Here is a 19,001-nt window from a genome sequence, read left to right as displayed (position 1 = left end):
AATGACAGGAAGTGGAGAAGCAATTACCATTAATTTATATGGATAATGTTTTTTGAGCACTCCCAGATCCAAAAATTAATCTTTCTTAAGGTTTTGTTGTTGTTGTAAGATTTTTATTTATTTGACAGAGAAAGATACAGCACAAGTAGGGGGAGCAGCAGGCAGAGGGAGAGAGGGAGAAGCAGGCTCCCTGCTGAGCAAGGACCCTGAACCGGGGCTGGATGCCAGGACCCTGGGATCATGACCTGAGCCAAAAGCAGACGCTTAACCAACTCAACCACCAGGCGCTCAAGGTTTTCTGATTCCTTAGGACACACATTGCTAATGGATGCCCAAAATAAATCGAGAAAAAGCCCAGATGCCCCCATACACAGTTCAAAGATACTGCCACTGGATGCTGCGGTGGGGGTGCGCAGTGTAGAGCCCCGGGAAGGAGCCGGGGGTGGAGGGGGTGCAATTCTCCTAGCTCTGACAGCTTGCAGCCTCTTTAATAGCTCGCTGCAAAACAAATGACAACACTGTCTTTGCTTTCCGAAGTTTTTGTAAAATCTTCAGGTTTCGTTCAGTTACTGAAAACACACCCGGTACTATTTCTTTTTCCGCATCCGGTACTATTAATGGAGGTATTTCATAAAGGAGAAATAGTGGAACACGAACTTTCAAAAAGCGGAGGATTCCTGTACTTCTTTGCTTGAAGTTTAAAATGGCATTTGGGTTTGGGGAGACCACTTCGACCCTTATCTAACATTGACCTTGCAGTTCATAAAAACTGCTAGCAAAAATGCAGATTCATTCATTCCTTCAAAAAACATTTTAAGTCTAGTTTGTGTACTATTCTAGATACTGGGGACAGAGCTTTGAACAGGATAACAAGGTTCCTTCCCTCATAAAATTAATATAATAATAATAATAATAATAATAATAATAAACTCTTAAAGTCAATGGTATCTACAACATGGTTTGAGTTTTAAAAATAAGTAAGTGCTTTTGGCTTTCAGCTCGGAGGAGGCGATGGTGCAATGGTCTTCAGTCGTCTGGGTTCATCCAATCCGGGTTCGTTGGACAGCCGCCGCCTCTGCCATGCCGCGTAAGTTCCACCCGCAATGAGATCAAAGTCTAATGCCTGAGTTGCACTGGTGGGGAGCTCGGTGCTATGTCTGCCTTGGCCCCAAAGATGGGCGGGCTTGGTCTGTCTCCAAAAATGTCTGATGATGATATTGCCAAGGTAACCCGTGATGGGAAGGGTCTGTGGATGACAGTGAACTGACCATTTGGAACAGACAGTTTCAGATTGAAGTGGTACCTTCTGCCTCTGTCCTGATTATCAAAGCCCTCAAGGAACTGCCAAGACACAGAAAGAAGCAGAAAAACATTAAGCACAGTGGAAATATCATTTTTTAAAAAAATATTTTATTTATTTATTAGAGCACGCACAAGCAGGGGAGCGGCAGGTAGAACAGGCAGAGGGAGAAGCAGGCTCCCTGTTGAGCAAGGAGCCCCATGTAGGACTTGATCCCAGGACTCTGGGATCATGACCTGAGCCAAAGGCAGCAGCCCAACCGACTGAGCCACCTAAGTGTCCCTGGAAATAGCACTTTTGATGAGATTGCCAACATTGCTGACAGATTTGGGACTGATCTTTATCCAGAGAACCCTCTGGAATCATTGGAGAGATTAGGAGGGGGGTTCCTGGGTGGCTCAGTTGGTTAAGCTTTGCCTTTGGCTTAGATCCTGATCTCAAGGACAACGGATCAAGCTCCAAGTCAGGCTCCCTGCTCAGTGGGAGGCATTCTGCTTCTCCCTCTCCCTCTGCCCCTCCCTCCCATGCATGCTCACACGCTCTTTCAAATAAATAAAATCTTTTAAAGGAGGGGGGCACCTGGGTGGCTTAGTTGGTTAAGCCTCTGCCTTCAGCTCAAGTCATGATCTCAGGGTCCTGGGATGGAGCCTCACATCAGGCTCTGTGCTCAACATGGAGTCTGCTTCTCAATCTGCCTCTCCCCTCTCCACTCATGCGCACGCACTCTCTCTCTGTCTCTCTCTCTCTCAAATAAACAAAATCTCTAAAAAGAGAGAGAAAGAGAAAGATTGTGGGAGTTGCCCAGTCTGTGGGCTGCGATGTTGGTGTGACCATCCTCATGATATCATAGATGACATCAACAGTGGTGCAGGGAAATACCCAGCTAGTTATGAACTACAAAGGAAAACATTTCAATAAAGGATCATTTGACAACCATAAATAGATAAATTGCTACCCGGCTCATTTCTAGTCAGGTGGATAAATATCAGAGCCCTAAAGGAGTGGGAATCATTCCTTTAAAAAGTAAACTCTTCATATTTTTTTCCTATTCATTTAATAAAATAAATGCAAAAGAATGCACAAGAGCCTGCCTGACACGGCTAATTATTTTCCTTCTATTGTGTCTCACAATATGCACCATCTGTCCCCTGCTTCACCAGCCACATCTTTGTTATCTTCCAACAAATTGACACAATTTGGAATCTCTTTCTCCTCACAACTCCTAGTGAGTCTTCCAACAGAATAAAGGCCAAGTCCTCTTTATTTCACTCTTGATAATGATGCTCTTGTAGGCTTTTGTTTATGGTATCGTATCAAGATTGGTTAGGTTGTGACACAGACACAAACTCCAAAATCGTTGTGGCTTAAAGCATACATTTTACTTATTTCTTGCTTTTGCTCTATTCCTATTGCTGGCTGGAAGTAGGACTCTGCCTTTGATACACTCTCAGGCCTCCCAGCTCACGGAGGAGCTGCTATCTTAAATATTGTAAGTCACAGAGCCGGAGGGAAAAATGGATGTGGTGAAGGAGACACTGCCTCTTGTACTTTCTCTAGCCAGAGAAATCCCTTGGCACACCTAATTCTGAGCACACAGGGAAATAACAGCCCTACCATGTGTTGTGAAAGAGAGACAGCCTGGTATATGCAAACCACCACCATGATGATCACAGGAGTGCTATTTATTAATTATATTCTTCCCTCCCAGGGTAAAATTGCTTTCAGGTATTCAGAATCTTACTTTGACATTTATGCTAAAATGATCAATTGATACAATTTATAATAGTGCATTACGTTTAGGAAGTTCTTGTATTATCTGTCAGGTGTCATCATAAATCTTGAATATAGTCTCTAATTAGACATTTCACTTTTTCAGTGTCAAAGAAGTAAATTATTTTATACATTTAAAATAGAATGATATTGATATAAAATACGTAGGCCTCTGAGAGGTGTAAATAAGTCTACAATGATGTGGGCTTTTCACCCTGGGGTTGGGATTTGCTCAACTGCTATAAGGACATTGATTAACTAACTACAACTGTGGTTATTAAGCAAAGTGTGGATTTTTTCTAACATACCTTCATCCATAATCCATCTCAACCATAATTTTTTAGAAGAAAGTATGAGATACTCATGAGTTTCCAATACATTAAATTTCAGGAATTGACTGGTTGAGGATGATTTGCTTTGGTCTGAATGTGCCAGCAGCAGAATATTCTTGTGAACTCTTCTGCCCAGCATTGCCTGTGGTACCGCTGGCGTCCTTACAACTCGAACCACTGTCTGAAACTCAGTTTGTGAGGAAGTGTCTCGCTAATAATAGTCTATTCAGACTTGTCTTTCTTTTATAAAAATGCTTTTGCAAATAACACTGCATTTTCTTTATACCACTCACCTTCTAAAGAATCTGATTTTGATCTTCCTTCCATGGTTTCCTGTAGGCTTTCTGGCTTATGCCTGCTTTGTTTGTGTTGATGCACTTTTGCTTGCACCTTTGATGAAAGTGAATATTTTTCTCTTATTCTTTGTTTAATACAGAAGGCTACTCTGTGCACTCTCCTCTGTTACTTGAACGGATTTCAAACAGTCTTTCAGAACTCCCACATGGGGATGACAATGAAAGTAGTCAGTAATTGTTGATGAAAGCTTTGCGCCGACTTCTGCATCGTCTAACAAAACTGAATTGTGAAGAACAAAAGTTGGTCCCTCATCCTTCCCTGTATTCTGAGAAGGCTTACGGGAACCTCAGGTGAAGCCCGAGTAGTTACTATTCCATTTAGAAAATGCAATAGAAGACAAAATCTGATACAATTAATGAGATAACCTAACAAGTTGAATCCTTAGACGATTAGAAAATATTATTTCTTACAGATAGCTTTGGTATTCCATTTCTGAGATTACAGGGAATTCGGATAGTCCAGAATTCAGTTTGTTGGAGACAATTTACCCATAATCGTGTTCACTGCTGCCATAAAGTCTCCATAAATTATCCATTGTTCATTATGAAATTGTTATAATTTTTTGAGGGCTTGAGTTATAAATGCTTATTTGTTGGGAGCATAAATTGAATCTGATGATGATTTGTTCAACTTAGTTATTTATTCTGTACTTATTATTAGTTTTGATGTAACTTACAAAGATATTATGGTACAAAATTAAAACAGTAATTAAGAAAATTCAGAAAATAATTGAGTAAAATATGAAGGAGGAAAATAAGGCCAGAGCAGTCATAGCAACTAAGAATCTCTCTCTCTCTCGCTCTCTCTCTCTCAAACACACACAGACATGCATGCAAATTGATCTTGGAGCCTAATCCCAAACTCTGTATTACTAATTGCAAATTATTACAAATTGCATAAATTATGACACATATTAAATCACTTTGCTCCCCCTAAAACTCTTGTGAGTAATATAATATTTAAAAGTAAAAAAGAGAGAGAGAGAATAGTTCGTGATGTAAATTTTCTAATCTTTTCCTTTGTGATTTGTAATTTTTTTTGATGAAGAAATTTTTCAAGGGTCATAAAGATAACTTTTACATTTGCTTTTAAAATTTCTTAAGGTTCTGCCTTTCATATATAAGTCCTCGATTCATGTGGAATTTTTTTTTTTTTTTAAGATCACAGAGATCACATGTAGGCAGAGAGGCAGGCGGGGGAGAGGGGGAAGCAGGCTCCCCCCCTGAGCAGACAGCCCAATGCAGGGCTTGATCCAGGACCCTGAGATCATGACCTGAGCTGAAGGCAGAAGCTTAACCCACTGAGCCACCCAGGTGTCCCCAATTTGCTTCTTTTTCTACATGGAAAAAGTCATTCTAGTTGAGGGAGAACAAATAGGAAAATGAAATTACCATTGTGTCCAAGACTGAGACAAGTTAGTACCAAAAGCTGAATTCCAACCTTAGTGGAGCATGGAGAACGCTCGTGGCGTAATCCTGGCAGGGACACAGGCTACTTGGAACAATTGCCTTGAGTCATAACTTGGGATTTTAGCGTTTTCCAGTTCCTTTACACATGATAAATCTTCATTATGTGGGGCTTCACTAGTTCAGAAATTGTTAGAATTCACATAGGTACTCTACTGAAGTTTCATCTTCTACCAAGAATAATGACAGAGATTGCAAACCATCTTAGCTGTAGAAAGGAGGAGGCACACAGGAAAAAGTTGTCTTCAAATACTGCAAAGGAACTTTTTTGTCTAAATATTAGGTTTAAATATGTGTTAAAGTCAGTCCATCTCTTAGGATCTTCCGCTAAGCAATTATAATATTATTATACACTGTTAGAAAGAAACGATAGTTTCAGACTAATTTGCAAGAGGTTTTCTCCCAGACTCTAATATCGTGTTTTTTAACAGAAATAAATATACTGCAATACCATTTAATGAGTTTAATAAAATGGAAAATAATGCTGTGGTTACACTTTAGTTCCCAAAGCTAACAGTTAATTTTTCTAACATCCTGTTGGGAACCGCTCTTAACATGTTTTGCCCGAAGGGATTAGTTTTGAGGCAAAACAATTAAGATGAAACAGAACATGTCAGAACCTGTCAAAGCACCTAACACTATAATCATTGACCCGCACTGGTCTTATTGATTCTATTTATTCACCATGTGTTTTAATTATCTATTGAGTAACGACTTAACCCAAAACTTAGCAGAGCAACTTAAAACAACAAACACTAATCTCACAGGGTTTCTGAGAGGCAGGCCTATGGGAGTGGCAGAGCGGAGCGGTTCTGGGTCGCTTGAACTGCGGCCCTCTGAAGACTCAGCTGCGGGAAGATCCACTTCCAAGCTCACTCACACATTTGCTGGCAGTCCTCACTGATGAGCTGGCTGTCAGCTAGGGTTCTCAGTTCCTAGTCACGTGGGCTTCGCCAGAGGCTGCTCCCAGCATCCTCTCCTGCCTCAGCCTCCTTCCCCAGAACAAGTGATCCAAGAGCCCAGAGTTTGAACTGGGAGGTGGGGAGTACTGGGAGCCTTTCTGGAGACTTTGCCATGGCACTGTGGTTTTAAAATATATCTGTACAAAAGAGAATAAAACAGAAGATAGGGAACAAGAGATGTTAACTCAGAAGGCTCAGAAACATACACACACATATATATGTTTTTGTATATATACAGTATACAGAAGAGTGACGTTTATATTTCCTTGAATATGCCTCTGGGTCTTTCCCCATCATCACTGTTCTGGTTTTGATACCATAGCATTGTAACATACTGAAATTTCTGGTAGGGGGGGAAAAAAAAACAACAGAAGGAAATGTTAATTTTTAACAATAAAAAATAAGATTTTTAAAAAACTGGTTTCTATTTCTACACTGAAATAATTGATTCTATTTCCCCCCCACCTTACGAGTTCATGAAGTTCAAAAAGCAGTTATCAACAATTTATAAAAAACAAAATAATTTGAGCAAGTTGGAAAAGGAATGTAGGGTAATGAAGTTCCATAATCAAGGGGGGAATGTTGTGAGTGGAAGAAATGAACGACTGGTTCCCAAGGGCAAGTCAGCAGCTATAATATGTTTGGGGAGATGTGACGCCGATATGCAGAACTTGGTTGAAGGAAAACAAAAAACAAAAAACAAAAAACAGATGATAGCAAGAAGCTCAACTATATTTGAACCTTAATATATTGGCTTGGTAACTTTTTGTTTGTGGCTGGTGCTTGTATCATGTGGTTTGCTATTACTTTATTCACTTCCACTAGCAATAAAGCATAGAGTGACAAACTATAAAGCGAGGATATTTGTTTTCTCATCTCCTACCCACTACCTCCCTTTTACCAGCTGTATTATTCATCCCCTGGATGAGAGAATCTGGGAAATGTGCTAAAGCTGTGCACCCAGTAGGAAAAGCGGATGGAGGGGTCTCTGTGTATCACCGCCTTTAGCCTCTCTGCGGGATGTGAATGTGTGCTTTGATGAAACTCCCCACAAAACTCGAGTATTCAGCCCTTTGATTTATACTTGTCTTGTATTTTAGGCTTTGAAACAATTATTCTTCAAATTTATAGAAATAAAAAGGACTTTGCTGAATCTTGGTTAAAACTATAATAAACTCTGAGCTGGGTAGTGGTCGATAGGTTCCAAATGGAGGCAAAAGACTATTCTGGAGCCACCATCTTACTGAGTGTGGTTGTGCTTAAACTCTGGGTGATCAGTAAATGCAAGTTTATGGAAACTCTAAATGGTAAAGTTCCTCTTTTAATGCACTAATCCTGAAGTATGTGGATGCATATTTAAAAAGACATACAGTTTTTAAAAATGCCTCCTTGTCTACAGGTATGAACTCTTATTCATAGCACTTTCTATCTGTGCAATCAACATTTTTAAAAGCCTATGAAGTAAAACAATTTGCACTTTAACATTTATATATGTAATACAATGATTTCAATAAACTGGTACTTGAGAATGAAGAAAAGAGAAACAAAAGTAATGAAAAATTCTGATTTGTAATGCTGAGATTTCAAAAAGTAAAGCAGTAAATAAAATCTAAAACTTCAATAGATTTGAACTATTTTTCCCTTGATTGATTTGCTTGTGTTATTAAGCATTAAATGACTTACAAAATCAGACATCGTGTATTCGTTTGCAATGAGTTATTCAATTGACCTATTTCTAGGCAAGAGATACAGTTCTAGTCACTTGGTAGATTTCACAAGGGCAATTGGTGGCTGAAATATTATTTAGTGCTGAATTAAGGAATTGCAATAAGTTGTTTCCTCTTGATGACATCTGATTTAAGATCTTCTCATTCCATAACTTATGTAATTGAAAATTTTCTTTAGATTATATTGACAGATTTTTAACCACCTGTTTTCCCAACTTTGGTTAACAATAACCCTGATTTGTTGTACAATTCTACTTATCACATTTCATTTGTCCTCCTTCTATGCTCCCAAATTGCTGTTCCCCCCAAAATGTGCTTAATTTTTTTTTTCCTTTTCTTGTTGTCTGTTATCTGTAAAGGGCATCATGGATGGCTATGCTTACTAGCATTAGCTTTTTTTCTTCCTTCTTTCCTTCCTTCCTTCTTTCCTTCCTTCCTCTTTCCTTCTTCCTTCTTTACTTCTCATTCTTTCTTTCTTTCTCTTTATTTTGCAGTTTCTTTCTCTCTTTTGCACCTTTCCTCCCCGCCCCCTTCTTCCCTTCCTCTCTTTTTAAATATAAGGTATTAACAAATGTGAATCATGGCAGTGTATCAATCTCCTTGATAAATTAATGATGTGAGCTTTTATGGCACAACACTAAATAATGCCCAGAAAAAGAGCACTTTCACACAATCCTAACAGAAAAAAAGAGAGATGTGAAAATGTATATAAAATATAACCTTAAATTTTTTATTAGAGATGGTATTGAGAAGAATGGCTAAAAATGCTCTCTTTTTTTTTTTTTTTTTGCCATTAATCATTTCATTCAGATTTTCCAGGCTGCAAACTTCTTGAGAGCAGGCCTTTGTTATCCTCAGTCTGGTACATCTCATCTAGGCACTCAATATTTATTGAATGAATATGTCAATGAAATCATATATGAATGGTAAGACAGGATACCTTTGAATGTTTCAAATACAACCAGAAACCTGTTTATTTTGAGATATGAAAACTAGTGTATAGCATGTAAGAAGAAAGCTCTACAAATTTACTTAATAATATGAATGGGTTATTAAGTCTTTTTAAAAAGGAAAGCAAACTGGGCATTCTTATAAAGTTTTCTGGGCCTTCATCCATTGGTTTATTTTCTTTAGTCTGTACTGAAAGAAAACTGTCTCATCACACTGAAAATGTCTCCTTGTGACTAAAACAATTTCATTTGTAGAGTGCAATTTACTACCTGTTCCTTCTCTGATTAACAAAACATTAATTCCCCAAACAGGAAATGGTTTATCACTTTTATAATTTTATTATACATCTTATTCTCTTTGGAAGACTTTAGAAGAAAACAGGAATGTGTTCATTTTCAACCATTTTGCTTAAAATTGTGTTAATAGAAAAAACTCTGGAAAGGCATCCTTCTCATTTTTGCAGAGTGAAGAAACAAGTTAATTTGGTACAAAGTTGTCCATGTTACCTTAACTCCTTTTTAGTAGGAGTTATTACCTAACTATAATCTATTTGCTCATCTGTCTATAGGTCCCACTAGTCTGTAATCTCCCCACCAGCCAGACACAAAGACCTCCATCTGTATCGCTGGTATATGACCTGGCATATGGTTTGCACTCAGATCTTTCAACAGAAAGTAATTTGGTAGCATAAAAACTAAAATTTGTGGTTAATCCTTTTTTAGAAACTGAAACTCCAAAATTCTCTTATCGTTAGATATAATCCCAAGATCAACTTGGTCATTTATTAAAAACATTAAGCCATCTGTATAATGTCTGCCAGTAGGCCATCTCATTCTGTTTTTCCTTTTTACCCCATCAGATTACTGTAGACAAGCCCTCCCCCACAGCCACAAATCTGAGAGTGTCACGTACGGGCAGACACTCAACTCATATTCCCGTGCCCACTGACTCTGGTACAACAGGTGTGGGTGCCTTTGAATACAGCAGTTATTCATGGACATCTATTGAATAAACTGAAGGATAGCATCAAGTAGGAGAGCACTGGCTTCTCTTTCCTCCAGTCCATGCTTAGGAAAATAAATATCTGCACATTCTTCACATTATTGGTAAGATGAGGCAGGCACTCGAGGCTGAGGTATATTCTAGGTATTGAGCTAATGATGCTAAGGCTCTCTGTGACTCTCCATCCATACTCACTGGTAATCAGTTTCCCTCCCTTTCCCATTGCCTTCAGGATTGCTTCTAGAATCCTTGGTTTGGTTTAGCTATTGCCCATCCTGGAACACTCACAGCAGCTGTGAAGACTTACCTTCCTTTACCTCATCTTAGGCATTCCGGTTGTTCTCCGTCCCATACCACCTCCGTGACTGGGCAGCACCCGTTCATCCGTCAGCCTTCTCGTAAACAGCTCATCTTTCAGAAGGCCTTTCTGGATACACTGGGTTAGGTACTGATGGAAGTGCCTCCGTGGCAGCAGGTACTGGATCTGAAGTATTTCTTATCATAATGCACATTATACAATTTAAAGCATACCTTCGCTCTGGGCACATAAGCTTTGGGAGAGCCGAGGATTTTTTTCTATTCTGTCCACCATTTTATCTCCAGCATCCAAGTTCAGTTTTCAGCTACTTAATGAAATTGAACAAATGAATCATGTGTCCAACTTGAGAAAAGGGAACCCTGGGCTGGAAATTTGTAGAAAGGGGATCAAATCCTTATTACCAGCCCAATGTGCTCTCAGGGCCACTGTGACCCTCTTCAACAAAGCAAGTAAAAGAGCTTAGTTTATGTGCTCGCATCACGGTTCATGAAGCTAGGAGAATCTTGCACCATGATGGGTAGAGGGGAGGTACTTCAGTGCAATGCGGCTACAGAGACCAACAGTCAAACAGTAGTTTTTCCCACAGGGCAGTGTGAGGACTGCCCTCAGTTATGCAGTTGGACCTGCTCCATGTTAGCGGCGGGTCCGCAGCTCTGCGTCCTGGGAATCACTCCCCGGCACCAAACAACTGTAATGTACATTTGTAGGCCTCTGTGATTCCCATCTCAAGTCTAATGAGACCAGTCAACACGAAGGCCAAATCATTTATTATTTACAATCTACATCCAATTTCAAAAAAAAAAAAAAAAAAGACAAAGCAATTCAGAGCAACACATGAAACAGGCTGTTTAAATGATGCCGTAAGAACAGAAAAGGTGAGATACTGTTAGAGGAGAGGGAGAATGGTGCACCAGGACATGTGATCACTGGAGCTACCTATATAGAATAGGAGTGAGAGTCCAAGCATGTAACACATGGGGTACATGGGAAATTTACTGTGGACCCTCAATCCAGAGTGTGTCATCCCTCCAGGTTCTTGCTCTTTACCTTTGTCTTACAGAGGTATGATTTTTTTTTTTTTTTTTAAAGATAACAAGAGGGGAGATAAACAATTTATAGCTCCTCACTGGCAGGACAATCCAGAAGAATTGGTATTTCTTCTTAGGTGTCCTCCTTTCCAATTATTCACTTCTTGGCTCAATAAGTAAAATACACCCAATGGTCAAATCACATGATGGAATGAGTTATGTATAATAGAAACTCTGTCACATCTAATTCGTAATAATAACAAATAGCCCAGCTAGTGTGTTATGGCCATCAGTATTCAGGAAAGCGCTCATTCCAGAAGTCTGTGCTTCACAAGAATGCTAATGTTCATCAGTCAGCTGTTGTTCTACAAAATCCTCCAAAGTCTTTGTAGGTGGGGTTTTTGCTGAAGATTCTCATTTTCCCTTAACAACACAGGAAAAGAAAATGTAGAATTTTCACCTTAACTCACCTAACGTAACCTATAAAGTCATTCTGCTTGGCTATGCATCTCAACTATAATTTTCCTGACTTTGCCCTGCCCTGACTTGATCCCATCCATTTCTTAACACTTGGCTTCAAAAACAAAACAAAACAAGACAAAACACACACACACACACACACACACCAAAAAAACCACAAAAAACTTCCCAAAACTGAGACTTAGTAATAACGACCATGAAGCCAGAAATAACAGAGACCACATCCTTACTTTTGGACAACACATAAAACATTCCAGGTAGGTCTCTATGGTAAGGATTTCCCCAGACGTAGATTCTACAATTCCCTCTGTATTTTTTATTTAAGTGTCAAAACTTCCAGCTTGTCTTTCCTTTGTCATTCAAAAGGAAACCTTATATAAAGTGTAAAAATTAACGACCAGCTTTTGTGGCCCTTGTTGTTGTTACTTATCATCTCTGAGAGTAGGATTATGACCTCAAGAAACAGTAGATACCTTACTCATTTTGGCTAGGTGCAAAACAAAGAATTCTGGTCTTTACAAAATGTTCCCTAGAGAGGATGCCTGGCTGGCTCAGTTGGTAGAGTGACTCTTTTTTTTTTTTAATTAATTATTTTTAATGAACATATAATATATTTTTATCCCCCGAGGTACAGGTATGTGAATCGCCAGGTTTACACACTTCACAGCACTCAAATGTCTTTACAAAATGTTCCCTAGAGAGGATGCCTGGCTGGTTCAGTTGGTAGAGTGACTCTTTTTTTTTTTTTAATTATTTTTTATAAACATATAATATATTTTTATCCCCCGGGGTACAGGTATGTGAATCGCCAGGTTTACACACTTCACAGCACTCACCATAGCACATACCCTCCCCAATGTCCATAAGCCGACCCCCCTTCCCCCAACCCCCCTCCCCCCAGCAACCCTCAGTTTGTTTTGTGAGATTAAGAGTCACTTATGGTTTGTTTCCCTCCCAATCCCATCTTGTTTCATTTATTCTTCTCCTACCCCCTTAACCCCCCATGTTGCATCTCCACTTCCTCATATCAGGGAGATCATATGATAGTTGTCTTTCTCCACTTGACTTATTTCTCTAAGCCTGATACCCTCTAGTTTCATCCACCTCATTGCAAATGGCAAGATTTCATTTCTTTTGATGGCTACATAGTATCCCATTGTGTATATATACCACATCTTCTTTATCCATTCACCTGTTGATGGACATCTTGGTTCTTTCCATAGTTTGGCTATTGTGGACATTGCTGCTTTAAACATTCGGATGCACGTGCCCCTTCAGATCACTACATTTGTATCTTTAGGGTAAATACCCAGTAGTGCAATTGCTGGGTCATAGGGTAGTTCTATTTTCAATATTTTGAGGAACCTCCATACTGTTTTCCGGAGTGGTTGCACCAGCTTGCATTCCCACCAAACAGTGTAGGAGGGTTCCCCTTTCTCCGCATCCTCGCCAGCATCTGTCATTTCCTGACTTGTTTATTTTAGCCATTCTGACTGGTGTGAGGTGATATCTCATTGTGGTTTTGATTTGTATTTCCCTGATGCCGAGTAATATGGAGCACTTTTTCATGTGTCTGTTGACCATCTGGATATCTTCTTTGCAGAAATGTCTGTTCATGTCCTCTGCTCATTTCTTGATTGGATTATTTGTTCTTTGGGTGTTGAGTTTGCTAAGTTCTTTATAGATTTTGGACACTAGCCCTTTATCTGATATGTCGTTTGCAAATATCTTCTCCCAGAATGAGTGACTCTTGATCTTGGGGTAGTGAGTGTGAGCCCCAGGTTGGGTGTAGAGATTACTTAAACAAATAAATACTTCTTAAAATTATTCTGTATATTAACTATCTTATTCTGTTTGCCATGGGATGCCTGGGTGCCTTGGTTGGTTGACATCTGCCTTCAACTCAGTTCATGATCCCAGGAAAAAGATAAAAGAAATATGCTATGTTATATCAGTGGGCATCCATTGAAAATGGGGTGGGTAGATGGAAGAGAGAGTATTCACTGTTTAAAAAAATTGTTTGGCGCCTGGGTGGCTCAGTGGGTTAAAGCCTCTGCCTTCAGCTCAGGTCATGATCTCAGGGTCTTGGGATGGAGTCCCACATAGCTCTCTGCTCAGCAGGGAGCCTGCCTTCCCCTTCTCTTTCTGCCTGCCTCTCTGCCTACTTGTGATTTCTGTCAAATAAATAAAATCTTTAAAAAAATGTTTAAAAAAGTTAACATATATATGACTTATTAAACATTTGCTTTTTGGTACTTATCTATGAACAGAGTCACAAAATTAGGTCATAAATCATAAAACTAGATAGTCTACCTGGTGGGAAAAACCTGTGTGAGTCATGGTCCCCAAACACATAGAAGCTTGAAACTAAAACATGCAACTGGTAAATATAACATATGATAGATCAGTTATTTCTGAAGAGTAGTAAGCTTGAGGGTAAAAGGGATGATTAAGTAGAACACACATTTTTTTTTAAAGATTTCATTTTTATGTAATCTCTATACCCAACATGGGGCTAACTCACAACCCTGCGATCAAGAGTCATATGCTCTACTGACTGAGCCAGTCAGGAACGCCATATATTTTTGATTTTTAAAATTATGTATTTATTTTAATAAGCATAGAAAAACTAATACCACAATCCTGTGATTTTACTGGTATTGCTTAGTATGAAGCTAAATTTAGGTTTATAAAAGTATGTAATTTTAGTGAAAAATATTAAAGCAATAATATATGTTACTCCAGGTATGACTAAGAATAATGTAAAAAGTACCAAGATGAATAAGGTTCAGGAAACACTGACACAGGTTATTCCCTAGTATTGGTATTATACCTAGTATATGATTTAAGTCATAAAACTAAAGTCAAGCTATCCTAAAAAAAAAAAGTATGATAATTTGGCTAATCAGTTGCCACATTTAAATAGCATCATTAGGGAAATAACTGCTCTTAACATTTTGTTCTTAGACTTACATTTAATTATTCTAGTCAGTTGTACTGGTTCAATCAATAAATATGTAGTAAGTATCTGCTATGTACAAGGCTTCTGATAGGCAATTTTCAGGAATAAAGAAATTGTTACCATTTTCCTTCTTTAAATATTTTTGATAATGTTTCTTTTAAAAGGAGAAATTAATATTTCTTTTGTAGGGAGAGGGTGGTTGGGTTATAGATATTGAGGAGGGTATGTGCTATGGTGAGTGTTATGAAGTGTGTAAGCTTGACGATTCACAGACCTGTACCCCTGGCGCAAATAATACATTATATGCTAATTAAAAATAAATAAACAGAGTAACACTTTTATTATTAATAATTTAGATAAGACAGAAAAATGTTGAGAAGATTCCCATCAATCCTTCTATTCAGATAGAGATCAAATGCTAATGACTTATCTGCTTATATATTATATTATTTTTTTAAAAAAGATTTTGTTTATTTATTTGAGTGAGAGAAAGAGCACAAGCTGGGGGTGGGGTGGGAAAGGGCTGAGGGAGAGGGAGAAGCAGACTCCCCACTCAGCAGGAAGCCTGATGCAGGGCTCGATCCCAGGACCCTGGGGTCACTAGCCTAGCCAAAGGCAGGTGCTTAACCAACTAAGCCACCAAGATGACCTCCTTATAGTCTTTCAAAAGTAAAAATATAATATTTCTCTTATTAACAGAGCCAGAACAAGAGTACACTTACTTTTTTCTTATGTTTTTTTCCCCACTTTATTTTCTATTTTTTCCATTTTCCCATGTTACCAAAGATTTTCCAAAACATGGCTTGAAGGATCAGGTATGCTATTCATCTACCAGTAGACATGTGACTGAGTTTTAGTCAATAAAATCGGGCAGAATGACTGTTCACCACCCCAAACCTGACTGTTAGAAACACCTCCTGGGCATCCTGTATGTGCTCTTTTTTTTTTTTTTTTTTTTTTTCCCAAAATTACCAGCTCGAAGCAAAGAACACAGTAGAGAGCTTGGATTGCTCAGGGGATGGTAGAGAAACTGAATGGGAATAGCATGCCTCTAGAAGGGAGATCTGCTTGGGGACAGAGTTCTTTTCCTGCCCCTCAACCAATGCACAGAGAGGAGGGTACATTTTGATTGCATGGAACCCCTGAAACTTTGAAATAGTTTGTCATAGTAATCAGCCTACCCTAATTCATTTATGTTCTTCCCCTAACTCTTGAAAACTTCCTTTAAAATTTTTTAAAATATATATATATAAATATATATTTTAATATATAAAAATGTGTGTGTGTGTGTGTGTGTCTGTGTCTGTGTGTGTGTGTGTGTATTTTTATCCCCCTTAAAGACTTCCAAACTCGTGTTTCCTCATTTTGTGGCACTTTTTTCTCTGGGCCTTATCTTGACTTTTTCAGTTTACTTAATCCCAGGTGAAGTCAACTGTCTAGTGGTCAGCTGGTTGTGAATGTACTTGATTTCACTTTCTGCCACTTCTCAAATCCAAAGCAGAAAGAGTAGATTCTGTGAATGATTTCACCTTATAAGACACAAAGTATGCTCTGGAAATGCTGACTTGAAACTTCCAAGTAGGAAGTGTCCTGTGGTCTAATGCTCAGAAAACAAGTCTTTGCTGAAAGTTTAGGTGTGACAATTATTAACATAAATGAAACCTTGTGAATGGGTCAGTCTATGCAAATATTAAAAATGAAGGAAAAGAAAACAAACTAGAATGGAGTTCTAAGTGATGCTGCTGGGATACCTGTGTGGTTCAGTTAGTTAAGCATCTGTCTTTAGCTCAGGTAATGATCCTGGGGTCCTGGGATGGAGCCCCACATCAGGCTCCTTGCTCAGCAGGGAGTCTGCTTATCCCTCTGACCCTCCCCCCACTTATGCTCTTTAACAAATAGATTAAAAAATCTTGAAAATTTTTTTAAATAAATAAGTGGTGCTGCCTTTAATTTAGATTATAGGATTAGTGACCAAGACTGAGAATGAGTGGCTGAAAGATGGAAAGAGAACTAAGAGCCCAGACACCAAGGGATGAGAGAATGTCAATAACAATTCTAATATGCTCTTTAATCCATCCATTAACTTAAAATTTTTTATCTATATTTTTTTGTTTCTGGACATGAGGTCTTTTCTCAATTTTACTCATATTTTCAGAGCTCTTTTCATGTCTGAAATATATTAAATATGATTAATTTATAGTGTCCAATGATTCCAACTGCTAAATTCATTAACTGTGTATTTTGCAGTGTATTTTTTCTGCTAAACTGCCCTCACGGACATTGGTGTTCAGTGATTTTCTACTGTGAGCAACTCATTTTCTTAGGGGCCACAGGAACAGAAAGTTTTTCAAAGCATGAAGGACAGAGGGTTCTTTCAAAAAGGAGTTGTTAAAAAAAAAAAAAAATGGGGCACCTGGGTGGCTCAGTTAGGCATCTCCCTTTGGCTCAGGTATGATCTCAGTGTCCTGGGATTGAGACCCACATAAGGCTCCCTGGTCAGCAGGGTGTCTGCTTCTCCCTCTCCCTTTGCCCCTCCCCTGCTCACACTCTCTCTCTCTCTCTCAAACAAATATAAAATCTTTTAAAAAAAGACAAAAAATGAAAACCAAAAAGGAGTGTATTTATTTTCAGATGCCTTGTGAGATGATTCATCTGGGATCACTTTAAACTAAGTTCTTGGTTTGAAGGTTTTCTAGCCATCTGGGTGGTGTGGATTCTGGTTGCAAATCAGCATGATGGCCAATTTATAATGACTAATTTCTTAGATAGATGGTATGGGGTATGTGCAGAGGAAGGTTTCTCTTTAGGGGATGAGGGGAATGGGTTTAATTTTAGTTCTCTTTTGGGCGCCTGGGTGGCTCAGTGGGTTAAGCCGCTGCCTTCGGCTCAGGTCATGATCTCAGGGTCCTGGGATCGAGTCCCGCATCGGGCTCTCTGCTCAGCAGGGAGCCTGCTTCCGTCTCTCTCTCTCTGCCTGCCTCTCCGACTACTTGTGATTTCTCTCTGTCAAATAAATAAATGAAATCTTTTAAAAAAAATAAATAAAAAAAAAATTTTAGTTCTCTTTTGCCTTGGGGATGAAACATTTTGGGGATCCTAGTTTTTTGGGATTTTTTTGGTTTTTTACACTTATTTATTCAAGAGAGCGAAAGTGAGAGAGATCACAGAGGAAGAGGGAGAAACAGATTCACAGCTAAGTGGAGAGCCCGATGAGGTGCTGGATCCCAGCACCCTGAGATCATGACCAGAGCTGAAGGTAGACACTTAACCAACTGAGCCACCCAGGCTCCCCTGGGGATCTAGTTTTTGAGGTACTATTAGACTTTCCTTTTTGGGTGCATCCTGAATTTGTTTTCTGCTCCTAAATCTGTTCCTTGAACTCAGAATATAAGTGATACTCGTACAGGGTTTGGACAAAGCCCTTAAGGCAAAAAGTCAGCGTTGGTGTTTAACTGACAGTCTCTACTCCATGTATGGTCTTAGTGTTCTCTATTTTCTTGTTACCCATGGATGCATTTAGAAAGATTTAAAAAATATTTTACTCATCACATCAGTTGATTCTGGCATTGTTGCATGGGAGATTTTATTTCCAAATAGAAGTTGTTCCATTTGAAAATATACTGCATATATGAAAATCTAGAACAAATTACCAAGTAATTGCTTACATAGCTTCTTAAAATAATGCATGCTGCCAGAACATTTAAAGAGTTTGTTTCACAGACAATTAATTTAACTACTTACAGAGAGTCTGGAAGCAAAACAACAAGTTCGATTATATGGAACCATAATAGTTGAAGAATAATCAAAATATATTCATATTCTGACCTATTTTCACCAATCCCGCTGTCCTAATCCTAGTTCATGCTACCATGATCTCCCATCTGGTGAGAACCTCCTCACTGATCCTTGCCTTTATCTTTGTTCCTTGCCATATTAAATCCAGAAGCAAGAGGCTGTGATCCTATTTAGATGTTAATTAGATCTCACCACCCCTCTGCACAGTCAATGGCTTCCCATCTCACTCTAAATTAAAGCCATAGTCACTACTGTGCCCTGATACTCTCCTCTTACTTTCTCAGCTGTAACTCTCCGTTTGTCCTTGCTTTTCCTAAACCAAGAAGGAATGGTCTTGCCTAAGGGGCTTTGCACTTGCTGCATTTTAGGCCTGGAGGCATCTCCCTCAGATATCCATTTGGCTTGTTCCTTCATCCCTTCAGGTCTTGTTCCAGTATTGTCTTCTCAATGAGACCTCAGACTACTGCATACTGAAACCTTCCCTCACTCCTACCCAGCATTCCAAATCCCACTTTCCTGCTTTATTTTTCTCCCTAGCATTTATCTTCTG

The 19,001-nt window shown here is 38.9% G+C and overlaps 1 pseudogene; it reads left to right on the top strand.

Moving 5' to 3' along the window:
• Positions 1-1,080: 1,080 nt before the first annotated feature.
• LOC131827371 (large ribosomal subunit protein uL11-like) lies at positions 1,081-2,218 on the top strand (annotated as a pseudogene).
• The last annotated feature ends 16,783 nt before the right edge of the window (positions 2,219-19,001 follow it).

This window comes from Mustela lutreola, chromosome 1, assembly GCF_030435805.1.
Source record: "Mustela lutreola isolate mMusLut2 chromosome 1, mMusLut2.pri, whole genome shotgun sequence".
NCBI classification, from domain to species: Eukaryota; Metazoa; Chordata; class Mammalia; order Carnivora; family Mustelidae; genus Mustela; species Mustela lutreola.
This window is presented reverse-complemented; position numbering and strand designations above follow the sequence as displayed.